The sequence below is a fragment of the Diadema antillarum genome, unplaced genomic scaffold (genome assembly GCF_040938485.1).
Source record: "Diadema antillarum isolate AM-2024a unplaced genomic scaffold, OU_Dant_1.0 seq00000696_RagTag, whole genome shotgun sequence".
NCBI classification, from domain to species: Eukaryota; Metazoa; Echinodermata; class Echinoidea; order Diadematoida; family Diadematidae; genus Diadema; species Diadema antillarum.
Genome location: NW_027271601.1, coordinates 2,004,236 through 2,027,359, shown reverse-complemented (window position 1 = coordinate 2,027,359; position 23,124 = coordinate 2,004,236). Strand labels below are relative to the sequence as shown.

At 38.2% G+C, this 23,124-nt stretch overlaps 1 protein-coding gene across 2 annotated transcripts in view; it reads right to left on the bottom strand.

Moving 5' to 3' along the window:
* LOC139737606 (tau-tubulin kinase homolog Asator-like) overlaps positions 1 to 23,124 on the bottom strand; it is a 44,746-nt gene that overhangs the window by 13,537 nt on the left and 8,085 nt on the right. The window contains exon 1 of one of the 2 annotated variants that reach the window (XM_071648287.1): positions 22,414 to 22,733. The exons of the other annotated variant lie outside the window; for it this stretch is intronic. The gene's annotated coding sequence lies outside the window, so the exon portion shown is untranslated. Of the gene's footprint in view, positions 1 to 22,413; positions 22,734 to 23,124 lie in introns of those variants that run through there. 2 annotated transcript variants of the gene reach the window in all.

The window sequence follows — 23,124 nt, the reverse complement described above, 5'->3', positions numbered from 1 at the left end:
TGTGCAATTACACATGTATTTGATATAATAAAAGGCTTAATCTGGTTACACATTTCATGCATTCATAAATCAGTGATACACAATAGTCCAGACATTATCCTCAAAATGAAGATCCCTCATCAGAGGCAGTTGAGGAAACCATTTCAAAATCAATGCTACAGTTGTATCAGAAAACTAGAAATGTCGCTATGGCGACTGATGCCTCTGCCATAATGCATGATTCTCCCAATAGGCGTACAGTACAATGTCTTCACATGTGTGATCCATGACAGTTTCACATAACTGGCAAAATATTGATATGACAGGTTTGTCAGAAATGACTTGAATATTCACTTTCCTTGAACTGGGTTTGCTATAATTTTCGAAGAGTGCAGGTGCACATATTTGGGGAATTGAGAATTTTTACTTGAATTCTGACAGACCCTATAAGTTTATGCATTGAGTAATTTCCAAGGTATGAAGAAAGAGTTAATTACAGTACAAAATAGATTTTTTTTTTTTTTTTTTTTTTTTTGGGGGGGGACGCATGGAAACCTGGCCTTTGACCCTTAACCTCTGACCTTTGACATTCTGGCTGGAAATTTCCTGGAGAATCTCCATTAGGTAATGCATGTATATATTAAGTTTGAAAACTAATAATGCAAGCATTTCATATATTAGTGTATGAGGGAAACAGTAAAATATTGAGGAGTTGACCTTGACCTTTGACCCCATGACTATTGACCTACGACCCCTAAATTCCCTAGATAATCTCTGCCAGTCAGTACATGTGTATGTACCAAGTTCTATGAAGATACATTGAACCATTTGTGAGAAAAGTGATATTACAACATTTTCACCTAACCTTCGACCTTTTGACCTTTGACCTTATGACATGAAACTCTCTCTGGAGAATCTATATGCAGTAGTACATGTCTGCACCAAGTTTCAAGAAAATACCTTAGGGCATTGCATAGATATTGGGGAAATAGCAACATTTTTAGCATTTGACCTTGACCTTTTGACCTTTGACCTCTTGCCAATGTCACTAAAATCTACTCAACTAATTGTCCCATCATACATCATCCTTGGACCAAGTTTGGTGAAAGCTGCTTCATCCAGTTTGAGTTATCACGTAAACAGATAAATTTCAGGATTTGACCTTGATCTTTGACCTTTGACCTCAGTCCGATTTCACTAAAAAACTAATCAAGTAATTGTCCCATCATACATCATCCTCCGACGAAGTTTGGTGAAATTTGCTCGATCCAGTCTTGAGTTATCGCGTAAACAGATACAATTTCATGATTTGACCTTGACCTTTGACCTTTGACCTTTGGCGGATTTCACCCAAAATCTAATCAACTAATTGCCCCATCATACTTTATACTTGGACCAAGTTTGGTAGAATTCAAGTCAATATTACTCAAGTTATCGCGTAAACGAAAGCGGACGGACGTACGGACGTACGGACGTACGGACGTACAGACGTACGGACGTACGTACGGACGGACGGACAACCCGAAAACATAATGCCTCCGGCACCACTTCGTGGCGGAGGCATAAAAAAAAAATCGGAGAAAATTGAAAATTCTAACGTCCTATTACAATGATATCAGTGATGAGAGAAAAGATAACCATGAAATATAAATATGAATAAAATGTACCTCAGATTCTATGCATGCCCTGACTGTTTGCAGCTTGAATTGCAACACACTTCACTACATTCCAAAATGATGCTTTTCAAAGCATTGCTCAAGAATGAGTGCCTTTTGCACAACTTGACCCACACCCTGTGTTCTGTCACTTTAAGTCTCTTCCTGACATTAATTATAATCCATCGGACAAACACGGCTCATCTTTGGGCGGTACGTTGTCTCGGGCCTACAGTGATGTAATCTCACTGAGGCTGATGTATGAAGAGGCTTATCAACTTTTTTGACGTCAAGTAATCGGAAGAGAAAATAACGTGTCTATATGTTCATTCCCGCTAGAGTACATCTGATCCGTTCATAAATGTCGACGGCAGCTGTCTCCTTTACTCACAGATGTTGAAGACACGAAGCAGCCAGCGGAGATTTGTCTTTCAGAAGATAAAGATGTGCGTTTTTGAATTCCAAAGGGCAATATTTCATCATACACATGCTATAACAAGGACAAAGGGAGGCTTGAATTGCATATTCACCGCAGCGTTTTCACTTTGGCTGGCTTGAATTGCATATTCACCACAGCGTTTTCACTTTGGCTTTGAAGTTTGAAGTACAACTTATATGCATCGTAATGATGTGACCTATAAAGTGGGAAAAATAATGTCAGTTCCACCATAAAATATGAGCATTTTAATGCAAATTTACATTTACACTACATAAAAGAGTAATCTGGCGTTGAATTTGTGAAGATCAATTTACATAATGGTAGGTTGTAGCTCAGCATTGAATGAACCTCAATACAGTAACCAAATCACTGTATGTTTGTTGAACTACACGACACACGTCGACAAATACAATAAAGTAAGTTGGTAAACAAATAGTATGTGTGCTTTCCAACTGGTCAGGATAATGATCACCAGGAGTGGTCAGCCTCTGGTCATCTTCTCCAAGGTGGACAGGCAACCACAGAGGCAGTGGACTAGAAATCTGCTTCCTGATAGAGTAAAATATCCCGTTTGCGGCAGTTTAAGCATTGTTTAGGGTTTTTCCAACTTGTAAACAAATCAGGCAAATTATTTTCAACCATTTCATGTATCATAGACAAGATTATTCATTAACGCAATTGTTTTCATAAAAGAAATTTACAATTGACCAACGCAGTTTTCATGATTTACCAGGGCAAAACCCGGCACAATTTTCGCCGATAAGGGCGATATGCGACGTAGTATTTCTGCTTGCGGCACGATGTACAATCCCTATGCAATACGCGCGTGCTCCGCGATCTTTAGCTGCACGCCTTCACATGTCTCGCGAACAATTGCGTAAGCGCCAATTCCCATTGCGAAAGCACATGAAAATAGCGGGCGCATATGCATTGGCCGCAAACAAGATCGCAATTCTGGCGGTGTTGTTGATGTCTTTCTCGTGTTTTTATCATTTTTTTTCGATGGTAACATCCACTTTCCGAAAAAAATGGCGGCCCACATCGGCTCGCGAAAGTTCTATTTTACGTGAGGATATGTTTTCAAAATCCATGAACATCGAGAAAACGACAAAAAATCAAGTTTCTTGGACCATTGTTTCTTAACTGTTATGTTAAGAAGTACCGAAAATTTCATTTTGGATGCGATATGTTGTCATTTAGGTGAGAAAATTTCACTTTCGTCAGAGATCGTGCCCATTTTATCGGTTGGTTTTTGTTGATTGCTAGTGTGTTAGTATATGTGTAGTGTGCATGTAACAGTGCAATGCAGTGTTTAGCGGTATATAACCGTGTATGTTGTACCTGCCGCGAACGGCTGCACGGCCGCTTACTGACGCAGTTACTCTATTATTAGGTACCATGTATGTTGTACCTGCCGCGAACGGCTGCACGGCCGCTTACTGACGCAGTTACTCTAGTTCTAATTCACTTGGGACCATGGGATGTCCAGTGCTTGATTACTCCTAATCTGCCACAGATCTGACATCTACTATATTGTAGAATGTGACATCCATTGTATCCACATGTTTGCCACAAATTCATTGCAGCTGTTTTAGTTCAGTTGGACTTTTCCTCTTTTGGGAAGGGAAATTACCAGTAATACTTTGTTCCTTTCTTGCAATGATTAATAAACAGGTTACTTAAGGCGGAAGAAAGCTGAAGCTATTAATTTCGGCGACTTTGTAGATTGCTGTCCTGTTCATCATGGCAGGATAGATATAACAGATGAGGCATAACAAAAACTAAGATGAGAATAAGAGTGATGTGAAATGAGAGCAATCTTTTGTGTGAAAAACTTGCCAAGATTGCAACATTAGATCCCTCAAGTCGCATCAAACAGTCCAGCTTCCTAATTAAATATGATTGAGTGAACAGGCTTCAGCCGTGGAAGTCGCTATTTCCAGTTTTATGTGAGTGTTTGTCAGAAAGGAAGAAGCCGCGTGGAGAGGGGAGGCACGAGGAATCGTACTGTTGGTTTGTTTGGAAGGAAGGCATCCATAGAATTCTTGGGCCATATGTCTGCCATCGGCCACGCAGGACTCACATAAACAACATGTCTGGCTGACTGGAAGCCTTCAGCCTCTCACACCAGGGCCAAGTTAGGCTGAGAAGGGCAATTAATATAGAATTCGTACTAAACATACCAAGCATTTGATGACTTCCTACAATTGGTGTTTGATGTCCCAACTGAATAAACCTTTGCAAGTCAACATCAAAGCCTCCCACCTCTTAAAGTATAAACAAAAGCTAGGACAGAGACCTCTTTTCAGACACAACGGTACAAATGCATCTACAGTATGTCCCCCCAAAAAAATTACAATAAGATTTTTGCATTGATAACTTCCAATATGATAAAACCAAGGAGGTACTAGTCTTGCCCAGTACCTCCTTGATTAAACCGTCTAAATGCTACTTCTGGATTTTACATCATAGCTATATTATGCAGAAAATCCCATTCAATTTGGTTAAGTGTTCACAGAAAAATGTGGATCATTGTAATGCATGTCATGGGTCTGATTCTTCCAAGTTTAGCACTTGGATGCTCTTGGAAAGTCTGCATGACACATGCATGTGAACACAATGGCCAGAACTTGGAGGGAAGGGATTCCTGACATGCTCCACAAAACACCTTATTTCTCTCTGACCACTCAAGCAAACTGGATGGGGATTTCTGTAAGATGTGGGCAATGAGTTATAGTTTCATACCCTGAAATTGTATTTGGATTGATTCGCTATTTTTACAGTTATCGTTGCGATGGGTCCCGTTGTAATGTTGTATTTTGGGGTTTTTTTGACATACGGTACAGTGAAAACTCAGTGTGGCATACACATTGTAAAGTGTGACTTTTATCATGGAATTTGATGTTCTTTCTGTGCATTTATAATGATGTGATGTTTATTCGAAAATACATGAATTCAGACACTCGTGTCATTTATGTCTAATGCTATGTGACTCACATATGATAGCCTACGGATCGTCAGAAGACAATCCTTAGAGTTGTTGAGACAGAAGTCAAACGACACAATGGCATCTACACACAGTGTGGCAACTTTCTCATGGAATCCAATATTCTTGCTGTGCATGCAATGATGTAACGTTTACTAACTTGTACCACGACTGTCAATTGCTATGTAATGCACATTGATAAAGCTTATATAAGGATCATCAGAAGGCAATCCTTATAATTGTTGAGACAGAATTCAATCAAAGGAGGATGAGGGAACACTGAGAGTCAAACAAGAAATGAGGGTGGACCGTAGGCAGTGAGGGTGTTGGCTTTCATCTCCTCAGCTGGTAGGATCCTGCCGTAAGGGATCCATGTGATGATATGGGTCACTATCATCACATCATTACCCTGGTTACCTACGGGGGCCAACGGCACTGCTGGATCACACAAAATCCATTGGATGCCTGCCACATACGTCCACACCAATCAAGATCTCCGAGTCGCTGAAAGCACATCGCTCATCGCCCTCTCTAGGCTTACTGTGGTGAGCACTGTCTCCAGACCTTTCTTCGTGTTTTCTGCTCATCAGATACATGTATCTCATTATGACTGACAATATTTACCAGCATATTTTAATGCTGAGTACTTCATAGCAGCATCGTATGATATCAGAAGTAATACACAAAGAAATTGGTGAAACACTCCCAGGTGCTACATAAAGAATGCTTGCCTGAATCGGGCAAGCACAAGTGATAATGACTGTTTAATGATGCAATGCACTTCAATTTTATTTCAACAATTTTCCAACACTCATGTAAAGAAACCCCAATGCAATGCAACACCAACATTCAATAAGACCAAGTTTATTACTTCACTGTGTTAAAGCGTGTGAATCAATGTGTGCTGTTTATTTAAATGAGTGCATGCATTTTATCAAGCCCTTGACTAAAAAGAGATTTTCCTGTATTTTTGGACTTTCTTTTCGGGCAAGTAAAATTCACGTTCGGGCAAGTGCTCTGCAACAATTTGAAAATCTGCTTGCCCGACGGGGCAAGTGCCCCCCCCCCCCCCCCCCCCCCCAAAAAAAAAAAAAGGAAAAAAAAAAAGAAAAAAAAAGTTATGTAGCAACGTGCACTATTAGAGATCACAAGGCTATGACTTTGAGACAGTCATCTGACCTTTTTAGGAGGTCACTGTCTTCAGTAGGGCAGCCAAAATGGTCATCATCAATGGTCACTGCCAATGGTCAATGACTTGTGTCAAAAGTCCTCAAGCTTTCAATCATCATGATTGGGGTTAAAATTTCAAGGACGCTTCTACATACTCCAGTCTTCCAGTGGAGTAAGGTATCTACCCCCAGTCAGAAGAAAATTATGATGCCCCAACACAGAACTCCTTCTGATGATCTCTCAGTCCAGTTGGTTTATGAGACGGAAAAGAGGAATGCTTTGTTGGACTGCAAATCAACATTTCTGCATAATTAGCCAAACATATTCACAGCTCACCAGATTTCACCTCTACTAGTCTAAAGGGATTTTGACCAGCCTATCATCATCTGATTACAGATTTGCCAATGGGCGGCAGACTGCTATGTGATTCAAATTCTGTAAAATGCCAGTGTAAAAGAAGAAAAGATAGCTGAAAACAACATCGTGGCTTGTCTGACTTAACAACTAAAACACAACATAACAAGGAGAACTTTAACAGGGCTAGAATCACAACTCAGCATCTATGTGTGATGACTTTCTGGGATTGTTTCAAAGTTGTACAATTTTGACTTAGAAACTATCTAAAAGAATTTGAATAAATTTAATTGATGTGAATAATTGCATGTGCATAGAATTAGCGAGAGGTAATTGACCTCTGCATGTTTGTGCAATCGATGATGGGGTTTAGCTATGCCGGTGACATATGACAGACTTGCCAGAGAGAACACAGAGGTATTTTACTAGTGTTACACTTCCACAGGCGTGACAATTGGCAAATGATTTACGGCTCTCATAAATACACTGTGTGGAGGAGCGAACACCAGCCTTGCTACTGTAGGTACTGACGTACTTTGCTGATCCACATTGCTCCCTACATCATGTGTACCTACGACAGAGCATTCTCATTCTATTGTGGAAGTTACATATGTTTACATTAAGCATCATTCTGATGTTCAACCTATATCAATCAATGTTAAACCTTCAGCCATTCTCAAATTAATTTCTGTCTGAGCAAGAAATGAATTTGCATCAAAAGATCAAACAAGGTTGGTAGTAGCATTCTGAATATTTTGAATTCTGCAAGTATAATCATCCAACTGAATATATGACAAATGAAGGACATGTTTCTATGCTTGCATGAATAATAACATGCCAAATACCGATGTACACAGCTCAGTCACCAACAAAGACAACTTTTGGTACTTCTTCAAAAGATGATTTACTATCCAAGGATAATATTGAGACATATTATCCAAATGATCTTACTTTCTTGTTGTTTTTTTATGGCTGTACAACAGGGCTGCCAACCTTGAGTGAGAGTTTGGCGTGAGACACTGCGAGGGAGCGGAGCGACCTCCTGGCTAGCGCCTGGCAGCCTGCTGTGCGGCCGTACGTACGTACGTACTACGTACACAGTCAGTGTATGTAAAGCGATGTCAAGCACACGTCATAGCCATACATTTAATGTAATTTGCCAAAAGTACAAGCTACGCTCATGTGGTATAGGTAGAAACAAATCGTAATCCAATAGCTTGTCTTTGCGCATGAACCGAAAACGATTATTATTGGTTAAGCTTTACACCCGCGCGGGAAAATCTCGAAATTTTGGGCTTGGGCATATCGATATTCGGAATATCAGAGAATTTAGAGAGATATTTATTTTTGTAGTCATGTACATTCCATTTTGGGGGTTGAGCGTGAGATTTCGTTTATCAGAGTGAGACAGTCAAAACTGGTTGAAATGCGTGAGTCTCACGCTCAATGCGTGAGAGTTGGCAGCCCTGCTGTACAAACACAATTCTTCTGCTCGAGGCAAACTGCAATCTACATGTACATCTATAGATAATTTGCAAGACACAAACATTTCATGAAAATGAGCCTCGAAATTGAGGCCCAGAGAGCGATCAGTCGATGCAAGGTGAAACTAGCTTCAGTAGATTACGACTTAGTGGGACTGGAGAAGTCCTTTGTTGCTCCAGCTCCATGCATAAGCATAGGTTATCGCAGCCCCCACCACCAACTGTCTGCTATTCAACACACATGGTGCCTGTGCCTGCTGCTTACTGGAGGTATAATGACACCCAAGGTCAAATGGCATAACATCTGGGCATTTGATTTCTGCCCAGTATAACATGTACAGTATGTCTGCATATTTGGCTGTGCAGACAGCCAGACAGACTACAGTATTCACTCTATCTATGGTCAGGGGGAAAATAAAAGGACCATCTGTGCCTAAATGGCACGAATGGGTTAGTCAAAACAAAAAGAGGATGTAGAACCGCGTATCTTCTCTCATTGAAATCTTGTAAAATTCACAGCAAAATGCTCACTGTGTAATATGAGATCTATTATGAAATCAACCTATAATATCCACAATTACCTTTGATAGACAGCTCTGTCGATATAAGTTCTATGGATTTCTGTTTGTTGGCATAGTAACTGCAATGAGCCTTCATTCAGAAAACCACCTTTGCATTTTGTACACTAGCAACCAGAGGAGTATTTTTTATAATTTACTCCCACTTAGCTTGTTTTCCTCTATATGAGTATATTTTTCCTGAAGTACCTGGTGTTTCTAAATCTTCTCGCAAGATATAACTGGAAAAATCTTTTTATGTTAATAATTCACAAAAGATAACACAGGTGTTGACCTAAGAGTTTACATTCGAGTGAATCTAGTATTCAGCTGACATTTCAAAGGAAAGAAGGTTTTTATCATGTGCCCCCATTCATTAAGATATCTGTAGATGAGATTTATACTGAGTAATATTAATGTCCTTGCTTCCTCCATAATGTACTCTCACTTTTCCAATTAACTGATTGTGAAAGTAAATGCATACTAGTGTGTATGACACTGACACATTCACTGAACAATCTTTCACTTAGTTATTCATTTACATGTACTGTAAAACTGTATCTCTCTGTCTTCATCTTTTTATATTACAGCATTGGTTGAATTAGGGGATTTTTTTTTTTTCTCAGAGCTGCATTGTTCTCTACACTTCATGCTCTTGTTATTAATCCACAACATTACTGTATAAGCTGTTATTTTCAGAAAGATTGGATTTCTGTGAATTTTGCGAATCACTGCAAGGCTGCGAATTTAACAACACGCTAAAAATTTTGCCATGCAATAAGGTAATAGTGCACTTATGATAGTCTGGTTGTCAATTCACAGAAATATCTCACAAAAATGTCCATGACCTCCTCATTCGCGAAAATATCTGTATGCGAAAATAGCAGCTTATATACGCATTCATTCTGCTCAATGACTTCCAAAGCGAGCACTTCCCCCAACTAGTATCGTACCTTCACAAAATATCATCGCTCAACAACAAATGATGCAAAGATTTCATCTGATAAAATGAAAGTTTCGGACAATACTGTATATGCCGCATATTTCATGAGGTTTTTGTTATTGAGAATTCTGAGTGTTGAGTACTCTTTGTGAATTCAACAACACATGAAATTATTTACTCTGTTCTGTACAGTGTTCTTGAATACCAAATGAGTGATAATCCATTCACGGGAGAAAACTGATAAGAGTTGTATCAGTAAATTACCATGTACAGACTGTGATTTTTTTTTTTTTTTTGGTAATCTTTCCAGATGTAAAGAATTCAATGTTTCCTGAACAATATATGATTAATAAATTCTTCATCATTCAAACCCCTCTGAAGATATGACATCCTCTTGAAGAAAGGGGTACCTTTTTACATTTTATCATCATCTAAAACAATTTGTAATTAATGATAGAGCAATCTCTTTTAAAATGCACTGTATCTAATGACAAATTATTTTGTTTACGATGAACAATTCCTTCTGAAACTGCCTGGATGGAGGAACTACAGCATCTAGAGAGCTTTCTCATCTCATATGACATCAACATAAACATGACTAACCTTACAAGTATTTACATCAGACAAAATTAGATCACATCCCTCATAAATGTCTATGAAGAATTACGATGTTGACAACATCTTGGACAAAGTGTCAGTATGAATTCTTGGCTCCGGACAGATGTCCCCATTTACAGCAGTCACAAATTGCTTAATTTTCTAGCACTTATCTGTCATAAGCCTTCCCTCGCTGGGATCCCTGATTGCATAAAACATGGTATTCATTGGAGTGCATCATGGCATGTGCACATCATAATTGGCAGCCTCAACAGTGAACTTACAGATATAGTGTAGTGGCATGTATACATTGCATGTGTCAGTATTCATTCCATACAGCGTGGGGATATCAACATGGAAGGAAGCATCATGCACAAGACAAACATGACATATAACAGACACAACCACAACCACACACACACACACACACATACACACACACACATACACACACACACACACTTTTTTTTCAGTAATCTTTATTTGATTTCTGTAATTTCACAAACAAAAACATTCATCTTGAATGTATAAACACAATGTATAAACAGCAATATTTAAAAAACAAACAAAAAACAAAAAACAGACACAGACATAGACACAGACACAGACATAGACACAGACACAGACATACACACGCACACACACACACGCATACATTGTGACGGGATCTAGACAGGCAGGCTTGCAAGGAAAGGAAACATACATCAGAACATTATCAACCAAATAACTATATTTAGCCCAAGTAGGAAGCAGACCTAACACGGACGATTAGATTGACATTGAGGTTTGAAACATGGTGAAAATTCATCATTAGCAGCTCAAGAGCATAGAATAAGCAGAGGAAAGTATCTAAAATATCTAGTGTGTGAATACAAGATGGAGGGCAAAGGTGAGAGGTTAAATGTGTTCACAGAGATTTAACACTGTGGAAGAGTATATCATCAACTACACGAGGAGACAGAACGCAGTGTGTGTCTCAGCATAAAAGGCATCTATTTTCAAATCTAGAGAGAAGATAATGAATACAGCTACAGCAGACAATGTACTTTGGGAAGATACAGACTTGAAAGAAGAGGTCCATACAGAAATAGAGAGTAAAGAGAGCTCATAGATAGAAAGAAATAGAGATAGAGGGAACGAGAGAGATGGAGGGACTGAGAAGTAGATGGAAGGAAAGAGGGAGAGATGGAGAGATGGAGATTGCTGTGGAAGAATGAGAGCAACTCTCGCTACACTGGGCCTCCAATAGAAAGTCACATAGCTGGCATACCATTGGACTGTGTTGTCTTGTCCTACACCACACGGTTCATGTAGCGTCGCGTCTCGTCGCTGGATGAAACTTCACAAATATTACAACCCGACACACAGCACTATACTCTGAGGTGATATTATAAGCAATGACCAGTAGAACAGTTCCTATACAGCTGTGTGACATTCCCCTACATGTATCACACACACTCCTTTTCAGAATCTTGTGTATACTCAGAGTGGTATTCAATCTAAAAGGAGAGTCTGCACTCCTAACTATGTTTGTAAGTTTCAGCACTGTATAGATGTGATTTCGATATTACAAATGTATCTTGCATTCACTTTCATATCCACAACTATAAATCATATTAATGGTATAACAAACTGCAACAAAATACCGGAGAGCTCTACAATGTACATGTGTTGCCAAAATAACAAGTGAAACTGAAGGTTGGAACACCTTTAATTCAGTGTTAAATTATGTTTTAGTCAGTTTAAGGGCATTAAAACTCTTCAATTTTGCATTAGTCTCAGGAATGTATTCTCCTTTGAGGTTGCCTCCTTTGCACATTGATACAAATACATCCTTCCCATATGCTCAAATTTAACGAAATTATCATTTCGTGGACGAAATGTTCATTTAGTTGCAAAATGTTGTCATTTCGTTACAAAATAATCATTTCATTGACGAAATGACTGATTTCGTAACGAAATATTCCATGTGACACTTGGCGCTCCATGATTTTTGTCCATGGTTTAAACCATGGTTTCATTTGTACCACCTTCGTGAATTCGGGCCATTATGTTTAAAACTATGAAATCATGACATGAGACAACAGCATCCAACTTGGGGGGGGGGGGGGGGGGGGGGGGGGAGAGGGAGGGGAAGGGGAGGAGGAGGGACAACTTGCACAGTGAATTGCCAGGGACTGTAGAGTACACACAATCAAATGATATGGGATTATGGGAATGTGTCTTCAGAGATTTCTTAAACAGGAGCCGAGGCATGCTGCAGATTCTTTGTTGGGCAGAGGAAGATTATTTCATGATCAATTTTATTCACTGAATGCAGCTGCAGTAAAGGTTCTGCAGTACAATGTATGTGTTTTTGTGCCATTTAGGAGGAGACAGTGACTAGAAGGCAATGACCAGGAGATCTGTGATGTCTGTTGGGTGTGTATACAGTTTAATAAAGCAATGATCTAATAAAGCAGTGTTTTGACAAACACCTGACTTTTCTGGAACTGAGCTATTGAGTATGAATGCACATGTATGTATGTACGTGTGCCAATAGGTTTAAAAATTGTATGTATCGCGAGGCAATCATCATTGATTATCAATTGTATTTAATTTGTATTTGTGTGTACGTAGAGTTTCCAAAGCTGTTATTTTATATTTGCTTGTGTGTACACTGTGCATGTATTCAATTATTGTTCATATTCTCATTTGTATAGTGATCCTTTCAGTCCTTTACTAGGTACTGCCGATCAGTTTTTTTTTTTATACAGCAATGAATAAATAAATGAATAAATAAAATAAATAAATAAGTAATTTAAAAAAATGCACTGTGGATAGGACTAGATGCTGCTCCAGTATGATTTGATTAACTTTATTTGTTGTCAACAAAATTAAATTCTAAGACTTTACCCACAGTGACCCAACACTGTCAAAATATTTGGGGTTCTTGCCCTATAGATATTAAACCTTTTCACATGATGTTAATTGGTTTCTTCTCTAATGGAGTTGTAAATAAAAGCAGCTTCACTACACTTTCTCCTGGTGGCTCCCCCAAGCTTAACTTGGCATTTAATGCTCCAACATCGCTCTTAGTAATGAAATTCTGTGAACCAAGACCTTACTAAATTATGCACCAACAGTTTTATGTCTAACTTCCCACGCACTTTCAGTCAAGTGAACTAATGCAACAAATAACAGACTAAAACAAACTTAGTTAAAATCAGATATAGGATGCTACTGCATACCGACATCCATAAGAATATACGGGACTGGTCTGATTATGAATGAGACATTGATGAAATCAGCAACTTTCATAACTGTCACAACTTTGGTCTCACCTGGAGCAAATTTACAGCAAAAAACAAATACTTCTTATGACATCTGCTCTCAGAAAATGGCTAATGTAAGATAAGGCAGACCTTAATGGGAAAAAACCCCAAGAGTACACATTTTAACACTTTCTTTTTTGGTCAACAACGCCACAAATTGGAAAATTCATCAGTAGCAAGCACTCAAATACCATTGTTATTTTCATATGAATTCAATAAAGCACCCGTGGGGATAAATATACCCTTGCTTGTTTAATGACTCCAGTAGAGGTGTATGGAGGCACTCCAGTGGGCACTAACATTCTCTCAACCCGCTGGATAGCCGATTTCAAAAGGTCACAGCTATATTTGAAGTCTGAAGGCCAAGGGACAACTTGTAATAGAATGCAATTATGCCTTTTCAAGCCTACATGTACCATGTTATTGTATACTCAACATACACCTGTAGGTAGCATATCACTGTCACGGTTAACCCATACCTTTTTAAGATTTCTGTATGTAGGTCATTCACGGGTGATTCCAAACATTACAGCGTGTACATATGATGGCCCATATACATGGATGGGTTAAATATTCTTTCCTGATTTCTTCATTTTCCTTAAATTTTTTGTTAAAATGATTTAGATTTTATATACAAAGTTTACTGCACACTTAAAAATGGATATTTCATGTCACTTCAGCGTAAAGTCACTCATAAACAGAAACTACGAATGTACACATTGTATATACATATTGTATTTAAAGCATTTCAACAGTTTTAGGTTGCTGCAATACTGTATAGCATAGTTACATTGTAAGGCATACCAGTAGGTCCAAACAATCATGTGATATAGATACTGTAGTTGAATGGCTAATTATTTCATTTGCACAAATACTACGACAAAATTCATTTTCGTTTTTACTTTTTATTACATCATCCCATAAATGGAAACGTATAAAAAGTCAAAGCGAAGTAAACATATCCCGACCAAAAATTGCTTTAATTCTGCAAGCATCAACAACTGAAAGATGAATGTATATATTTTTTTCAATCATCAAATTGTACTAGGCAAAAAGGGTTCTCCACCTACATAATACATGTACATCTCCATCCTTGACACATTACATGTGAAAACTGTAATGTGACTGATTTACTGCCACAACAAAGGCATGCTTTCCAATTTCCATTTTTAAGTCCTCTAAAAATGTCTGTGATCCTGGTTTCAGTTTGGAAATGTATGCAATCAAAGCTGTCAGCAGTTGAAACTAGGTTAAAGTCCCAATAATCATTTCTGAGGAGCCCATTAGGATTGATTGCATTTGTCTGCTTTGAGAGAAAAACTTAGCAAAGTTGATTTCATAATTCCGGCATACCCATTAAATTATGGCCTTGCAAAGGTAATGACCAATAGTAATGTGGAAATATAGAGAGTGTTCTTGGAACTTAAACACAAATACTGAATGAAATGAGTGAATGCACAATATAAAATGGCAATGTGGCTGAAATTCTGTCTTTAAAGGGATAGTACAGTTTTGGTGGAGATGAGAATTGGGTTTTTAACTTTTTGCGAGATACCAAGAAACCACTTATGATATAGTACAGAACATACCATTTTAAGAGGAATTCAAAGTTTATTTGACGAAGATCGGGTTTGGAATGACTGAAACATCTAAAAACAAAGTAAAACAAAGCGATCGTAATAAAGTGTGGGTCCCACACTTTATTAGAATCGCTCTTTTTTGATATCTCAGCCATTTCAAAACCAATTTTCATCAAATAAACGTTGAATTCCTCATAGAATTACATGCTCTTTCACATTTTATAAGAGGTTTCTCATTATCTCACCAAAAAATGTTAGAAACCTGAAATTAGGTCTCAACCATAACTGTACAATCCCTTTAATTCATTTTCTAGAACTTTTGCATTATGTACTAATGTACTTGGATTATGTTATTTATTTTACACACAACTTTGTACAAACAAATGTGAGGATAGTAAATTAGACTCTTTGTTTTGGTGACTTTTATTCATTACAATATACCGTACAATACCCGGTATGTTCTAGGACTTAAAGTTTTCATGCCTGAGCTCCTTTCATTCTGCCAGCTCTCTCATTCAAATGAACAGCATGCTTGTGTGCCAATTGGCAACAGATAGTATGTGTCCAAGATAATCTTAAAAAAAAAAAAAATGTTCTTGATGATGAATAATATTTCCTGTTGATGAAAATGCTAATATCACCATAAATTTAATGTAAAACCGTTTTCCCAATGGGCTTTTGCTCCAGTGTATGTAATCTATCATTATATTTTTGGTTGAGAAGTCTACAACAGACAAGCAAATAAACATACTTGTACACGGAATAAAATTTTTTTGCAGACATTAATATGGTATCTTGCAAAGAAACAATGTTTAAATGTCAACAGGCCAGGACATTCTCATCACAACTGATATCATGCTGTGTAGGCCTACATATCAGTTAAGTAGCATCTCTATTCACTCCTCATGAATGTCCATACTTCAACATAGAGGGCATGTCACCTGTCCTATGTCATACGACATGACTATGTGAAATATTTCCGCAGTTTCAGAGGCACACAGAAAACGTGTTGTGCACTTGCCTCGGCTCAGGGCAATGTTTATGTATGGGATCCAATTACTGCGACGGTCAGAGTCGCTAGATACAGGAATCTCCCCTTAGAATACAGAAAACCATTAATCAAGGGATCCATATCTCAAAGGCCTAATTAAGGGAGTACACCATGAATACAAGATGAGAATTGTATTGCATTTGGCACAGAATAAGAAAGAAATAAGACATTGAATACACTGGCAGGATTTAGATGCTCTATATTTCAATATTCTCCTCCCTTAGGAGTGGCTTTCTACGTTTACAGTATATCCAGGCCAACACCAGATTCTTTCCAAACTTTCCGAACTGCTGCGGTGTCATATTTCTCGTCATATTTCATATCCCTTGGCTTGCATTCTGCCCGCCACACATGCCATTCCATCCACGGACAAGCTGACTCTCTCACTGAAGAAGAATCACTGGAATTTGATGGACAAGTTCTGACTACCCTACCTAGAGTTTTATCTGCATTTAAACAGACTCGACAGATACAATATGAACGTATTTCAAAACTCTCACTCTGATAACGAATATCCTCTCTCAACTCACTATAAACTCCTATATAAAGTGTCTACAGGTAAGCTAGACTTTACAAATAACTGTCTTAATTTCACAAGACTCACAATCTACATGTATGAGTCTACATAGCATATCATTATGGGGTAAAGTAAACCAGAAAGCAAAGCATTAACCTATGACCTCAGGGGATAAATGTATGTAAGAAATCAATAAATGGATGTAGAGTGGAAAACAGTGAGCCAGCTGGGTCATGCCAATAGCATGCATTCCCTGCTCACAGAATCTTCATTTGGTGTGTAGTTTGTGGGTGAATTACTGTAGATAATGTCTAAAATTACACAAACAAGCTTCATTCAAGGCTCACAAAAAAGGGAAAGGTATTCCAGTTACATAACTGGAGTATAGGCCTTGGTTTTCATTCTTATTTTCTTTTTGCATTGTTGTCATTCTTCTATTAATGTATCTTGTGAACATCCGATGCCATTGTGCAGGTATGTGACTGAGTTGTGGTGTGCTTTCAGAATCAATGTTAAAATGGAAGGCATTTCCTAGGAAATGGAAAACAGATAACAAGCAATGATAATGCTGATAATAATGTAAAAATGATAAAGCTAGTAGAGGGCTATCAACACAATGTACGTAGACAGTTCCATTGCCACTGTGTAAAAAAAAAAGTAGAGACATCTTGCAGTGTTGATGCTGCTATAAAGAGAGAGTTTCTGTGGCACTATCTCTGAAGTGAATAACCAGGAAGTGTGTACCGTTAAACTGTGTGTGTGTGTTTTTTTTAAAGCTGTCAGAATTCAACATAATGTACAAATGTATAATACTTCTGGGGTGTTTCAGAGTGAAGATACATGTGTGGCATTGAAAATTTCCATTAGCTGGCAACAAATGGGACAGATACTAAGTTGCCTGGGCCCTGTTTTATGAAGAGTTAAAATTGATTATAAACTTGATGTCAACTGTAAGTTTATGGCAGACTGTGTGGTAAGGAAATTTAAAATCGATTTTATCTTTTGATAAAACAGGGTCCTTGTCATTATCAGCTTTCCTTCACACATACATATGTACATGTACATGAACACAAATCTATTCTAAAACCGGGCAGAGAGATATACGGAAATAGACAAGTAGAAAGTGACATTGTCTCTCTACTTCCTGCATACTTCCTGAACATTCCAAAGAATATGTTCCAAATGTCTCAATATGGATTCAAGATCAATTGGATTATCTCATCTTTTGAACTGCTGGACTCCAAACAACCTCCAGACACCAGGCATTAAAGGAGGGTTTATACAGTTTAAAAACTCAGGCCTATAACTTTGACATGATAGTAATATTATCAAATCACCTCAGAGTAAACTTCAATATTTGCTAGTAGCCTTAGCATCAGGATATTTCACAGCACAAGTTGTATCCTGCTGTAAAGGGCTTTGTAGGGTTTAAATTTTGTCGTTGATGTCCAACGTGTTGTTATCACTTCACACATTTCTCTACCTGTACATGGTAACATTTTTCTGTACATTATTCATAATGGTTTTGGGAATGTATATCACATACTATGCTCTTTAGCTTCCCTCAATTTCAAAATTTTCAACATTATTTAATAAATATCATGCATCTAGGTTTCAAAATTTGTTGCACATTTATTTCATATTTTGATATGTAGAATATGTATTAATTGATTTTTTTCTTCACTTGTTTTGTACACTTACAATGTGTATATTCTTGGTTGAAAATCAAAGTAAATGAAATGAAATGAAATGAAATGAAATGAAATAAAATAAAGTGAAATTCATGAAATATCTCCAATCAACAGAGCATTCAGATGGGGTTATTTTGTGCACTATAGTGTGCATATTAACTCTGGTTTTAGTTTCTGAAAAGAGACTGAAGAATAATCAATTAGTGGAATGCACACTTGATACATAGACAAGACTCACAGTATAAAAGTACTGTGCATCGCATGTACAATGTATCAAACTAACCTTCGGCTCTGTAGTAGTCTACAACCGTACAAGGCTACGGAAGTCTATGAACAAAAGCAGCATCTGTACCAAAACTACAAGAACCCGACGCTGTTTCCATACACAAAATCATTCTTTCTGCGATTCCCCTGTGAACATATGGCATCTCAATCTCCGCAGCCTGCAATCGTACAAAGATAGTCAGAATCTCCCGATAACCATATGGGCTCACAGAATGATCGCAGAACTATACTCTGCACATGATTAAAGGTATAGAAATGTGTTAAAGGTCTGGTAGAGGTTGAATATCATGCCAAAGGATTACACTACACGCCTACTCGCAATGAATGCAAATCATATTGAATTCGAGGAAAAGTTCATTCATAGTCAATCCTTCCAACCTTTCATATATTTTACATATTGAATTATACAAAATAGTTCCTTTGACAAGAACTGGAAAACAAAGAAGTTCCAAAGTATGATTACATTATAAGAATATGAGATAATCATATTCAATGACTGATGATGTGTCAATATTTAACTGTGTTACATATTGTATTAATCTTTACTTACATGTACTGCAACTTTTGTTCCTTTTTATTTTATTCTGTCAATGTGTTGTATATCATTTTGTAGGATACTATTGTATTAACTTATCTGTTATAATCATGTACTACTGTACAACCTTGCTGAAAAAACAACAGCCATTTGTTGAAAGCAATTATTTACATGCTTAGGATAATAAAAAAAAAACGAATAATGAAATCACAAAATAAAATCGAGAAATCAATGCAATCAGACATATACTGTTTTGTATTTAGAACATTGCAGCCATTTACACTGTAAATCTCAGTACAGCAACAGCCATTGTATCCAATGGACATTTGAAATACCTGTCGTGGCAAAAAAAAAATTAATTTCTCTCACACACATTACTTGTTTTCAATGTGTATTTTTACAATGCAGATAGAATCAATGCTCTTTCTTTAAAAATACAAACAACAAAGGATTCATGGATCTAGATACATGAAAGATATTGCCTTAAAACACAACAGTTTTACTTTGTATGTAAAAGCAAGGAGCGTAAGAGCAAGAAAATCCTTATTGTTTATTCTTGGTCAATTTAGGTACAAAGCCAATTCAATGTATTTTGGAAAAGGTGTCCAACATGTGATAATTAACAAACAATGAAACAACTCACAGGACAGCACACTGGACAAAGTCCTGTCATTCAAATGGTCAGAACTTTCTCATCATTGGTCATAATTTGCTCTGATTTTCACTAATCTGCAACTTTTACTGTTTGATATCAAGATAAAATCTTTAAATGGTCTGGGGAGTGATATCATACTGTAATTTCAGTAAATACATTGTATGAAATGATCACCTGCTGTTCTTGCTCATAAAGACAGATAACCAAACACAAACCGCATACGACAGTAGGATAAGGCCAAGTAAAAAAAGAAAGTAGTTTCTCGTCCGGGTTTTTTGAGCAAGGCGATGAGGGAGGTCCTTACTATTTGATATCTTACTATTTTTTCAAGGATCGTCAAAATGAAAGTAATATGTGTTTCTCGTCCGGTAATTCTGAGAAAGGTAACGAGAGAGGGCTTTACAATTTCCTATATTCAATTTATGAAATGAAACATCACTCTGGTAGCTGTGTTATGAGACCAGGTCCCAAGTGTACGTCTTGCCTGCACTCTGTGCATTTTCAAACAAATAGATATATGTGCCATACTTGAAATGAAACTTCATGCATGCAGAAATACATTTGCTTTTTCTTTCCACTACAGATGTCAAGGGAAAATGACCATCTTAATACTGGTATTTAGTGTTGTAATGGCTTTTCTGATACCAGTGTACTTGCAATTCTGATGTATTGTGCTATTAATTGAAACAGGTATAAAACATGTCTTTCAACAAATGTACGACTGAAATAAATTCCATGATATTCAAAACACTAGCTTTATTTATTGGTGTTTGTGACTTTTTGTGTCCACACAGCTGGTATGTATATCTGCAGTTCTTCACAGTACAATTGTAGCACATTCAACTGGAAACTGGCTTGTACAATTGCAGATGGATGTCAAAATGATACTGATATGGCATTCTAGCATTAAACGTTTAAAGATGTTTCTTCATGTTCTAAAAAGACATTTGATAATCACTCATTATTTGGATGATGAATGATTGTATAACAGTACACACTACAGATGATACCACTCACGGCTGTGTCCGTGAATTTACATCGTGAAGAAAAGTATCCCGCAGAAATACGAGACAAACCAGAATCCGTGGAAAAGTTATTTATTTTGTAGATACACCCATTTAATAATTCTACATTTGCTGGAAAAGCGCATTCATTTTCTCTGCAAAATAGAATGTATCGCCGTGACAGACCAGGGGATGGGGACCCTGGACAGCTACAAAACACGCACACTTTGCCGATATACGGTGCGGCACGGCCACTGCACTGGCACCAGGGAGGTGTGGACCTCCCTGCTGGCACCGTACCTTCCGACACTGCACACACATGCACATAGTCACAATGACATGAAAATGTATACAAACTCGATACCGTACAATCCTCACAAGCATTTGTACAGTACAATTCATCCGCTTAGAATATCAGAAACGGGGAAAAATACGAACAACGCGCGAAATATGCGTGGAATAACAGCGATTGTTCGCAAAAATGTTGCCGCTATCGCGTTCACGACGTACCGAGTGCGCTGTACATCACAGCCCAGTAGGCCGGTCCGCCGCGCCGCCCATCCAACTACACACAGTGCAGTTCGACTGCTTTGTGGGTCATTCCTTCTTGCCGATCGGCCGAGCTCGCAGTGTGAAATGCATGCGTTATTACATACGCACTACACACAGAAGCTACAGCTGTACTACAGTCTACAGCTAAGTAGAGGACGCAAGGCGTAAAAATTAGAAATGAGACGTCACGATTGGTAGGTGAATATTGTCGATCTTCTTTTTTTTTTCGGCGGCCGAAAAAATAGTAAATATCAAAAAAGTCGATGCGGCAACTGAAAATCGATGCGGGCGGGGAGCGGGCTGGGACGAGAATTATGAATTTCTTGGTATTTTCAGCGCCATTTTGAAAATAGTAAATAGTAAAAAAATCGATGCGGCGGCCAAAATCGATGCGCGCGAGGACGAGAAACTGGTTTCTTTTTTGACTCGGCCTAATATCCTAAAATTCAGCAAACAACCCCCTCAAAAAACACACAACACAAAACACATACACACACACACACACACACACACACACACACACACAACACACACACACACACACACACACACACACACACACACACAGAGATAAGAAAGAAATGAAAATATGGACCTTTTTGCACTTCTGCATGACATTGATCCTTCAACATGAAATTCATCAAATACTTCTCATTTCTTCTTGCTCAAGCCATAAGAATTTCAGCTGTTTAAGATGTCTTCCTTTTCCTAGTAGATACGTCTTTACCTAAAGGAAACTTTGCAACCGCCCTCTTCATAGTACATGTTTTGCTGGTGAATCCTTGATTGATTTGGATTGTGACGTCCAAAGCTAGGCAGTGGATGAATGTAGATGCCTCAGTAATCACACCCTGAGATATGTGCACAGCAATGACAGGGAGAATATAAATACGGCCCTATCACCATGACAACGAGCTTATCTGTCGAGAAGTCAGTGGAAGCTAGTGAACATGAGTTAATAATGGGAAGAAAACAATAACAATTGTTAGGGATTGAATCACCTGCACATCACTTGCACATCTTATCAAATACACAGAGGTAAAAAAAGTGAAAGTGAGACTGTACCTCGTCGAAAGCTGCCAATTACAAGCACGATTAACACTGGGATTAATGGCCAGTCGACCGCTCCAACGCTTTATGTGTGTATAATCCAATAAATCCTTGTAATTCCGCAGTCTGCTGGAATGATTGATATGCGAGCACACGCCTCACGCTTTCTCTCTTATTTCCTTGTTCACCAAGAATCTTTGATCTCCCGCGAGACAGAAAAAAATAGATAAATATATACACAGACGGGGGAAAGAGGGGGGAGAAGAAAAGAAGCTATTGACATCTATCCCTACAAGCAACTGCAACACGGAGATGAAGAGGAGGTTGAGATGTTGAACGAGATGGACAAAGGCGATGTTGCGCCACTTCTCCCAGACACTACCAACTGTCTACTAAGAGAGGAGAGGAGAGACTGGGGTATTCGTCTCCCGGTGTTGGGAGGAGAGCATCCCGCGCTCCCACGAGCCAGATGTAGCGCGGGAAGATATTAACTGCAAGCACAGTTTTAAAAGAGTTCTGCCCCCCCCCCTCACTTCATCCTCATCATCTCCTCTCCCTGGAAACTTATACCATCAACCTCTGTGACCTTCGAGGAGACATTAGATCTGACGCAAGGACTTCTGCTGATAGTCAAAGAAGACCCCACTCACACAGATGCCATCTTCTACACAGTGTCACATGGGAGCAGGGAGGACATTCATAAGTGTCAAACACAGTTAAAACCCT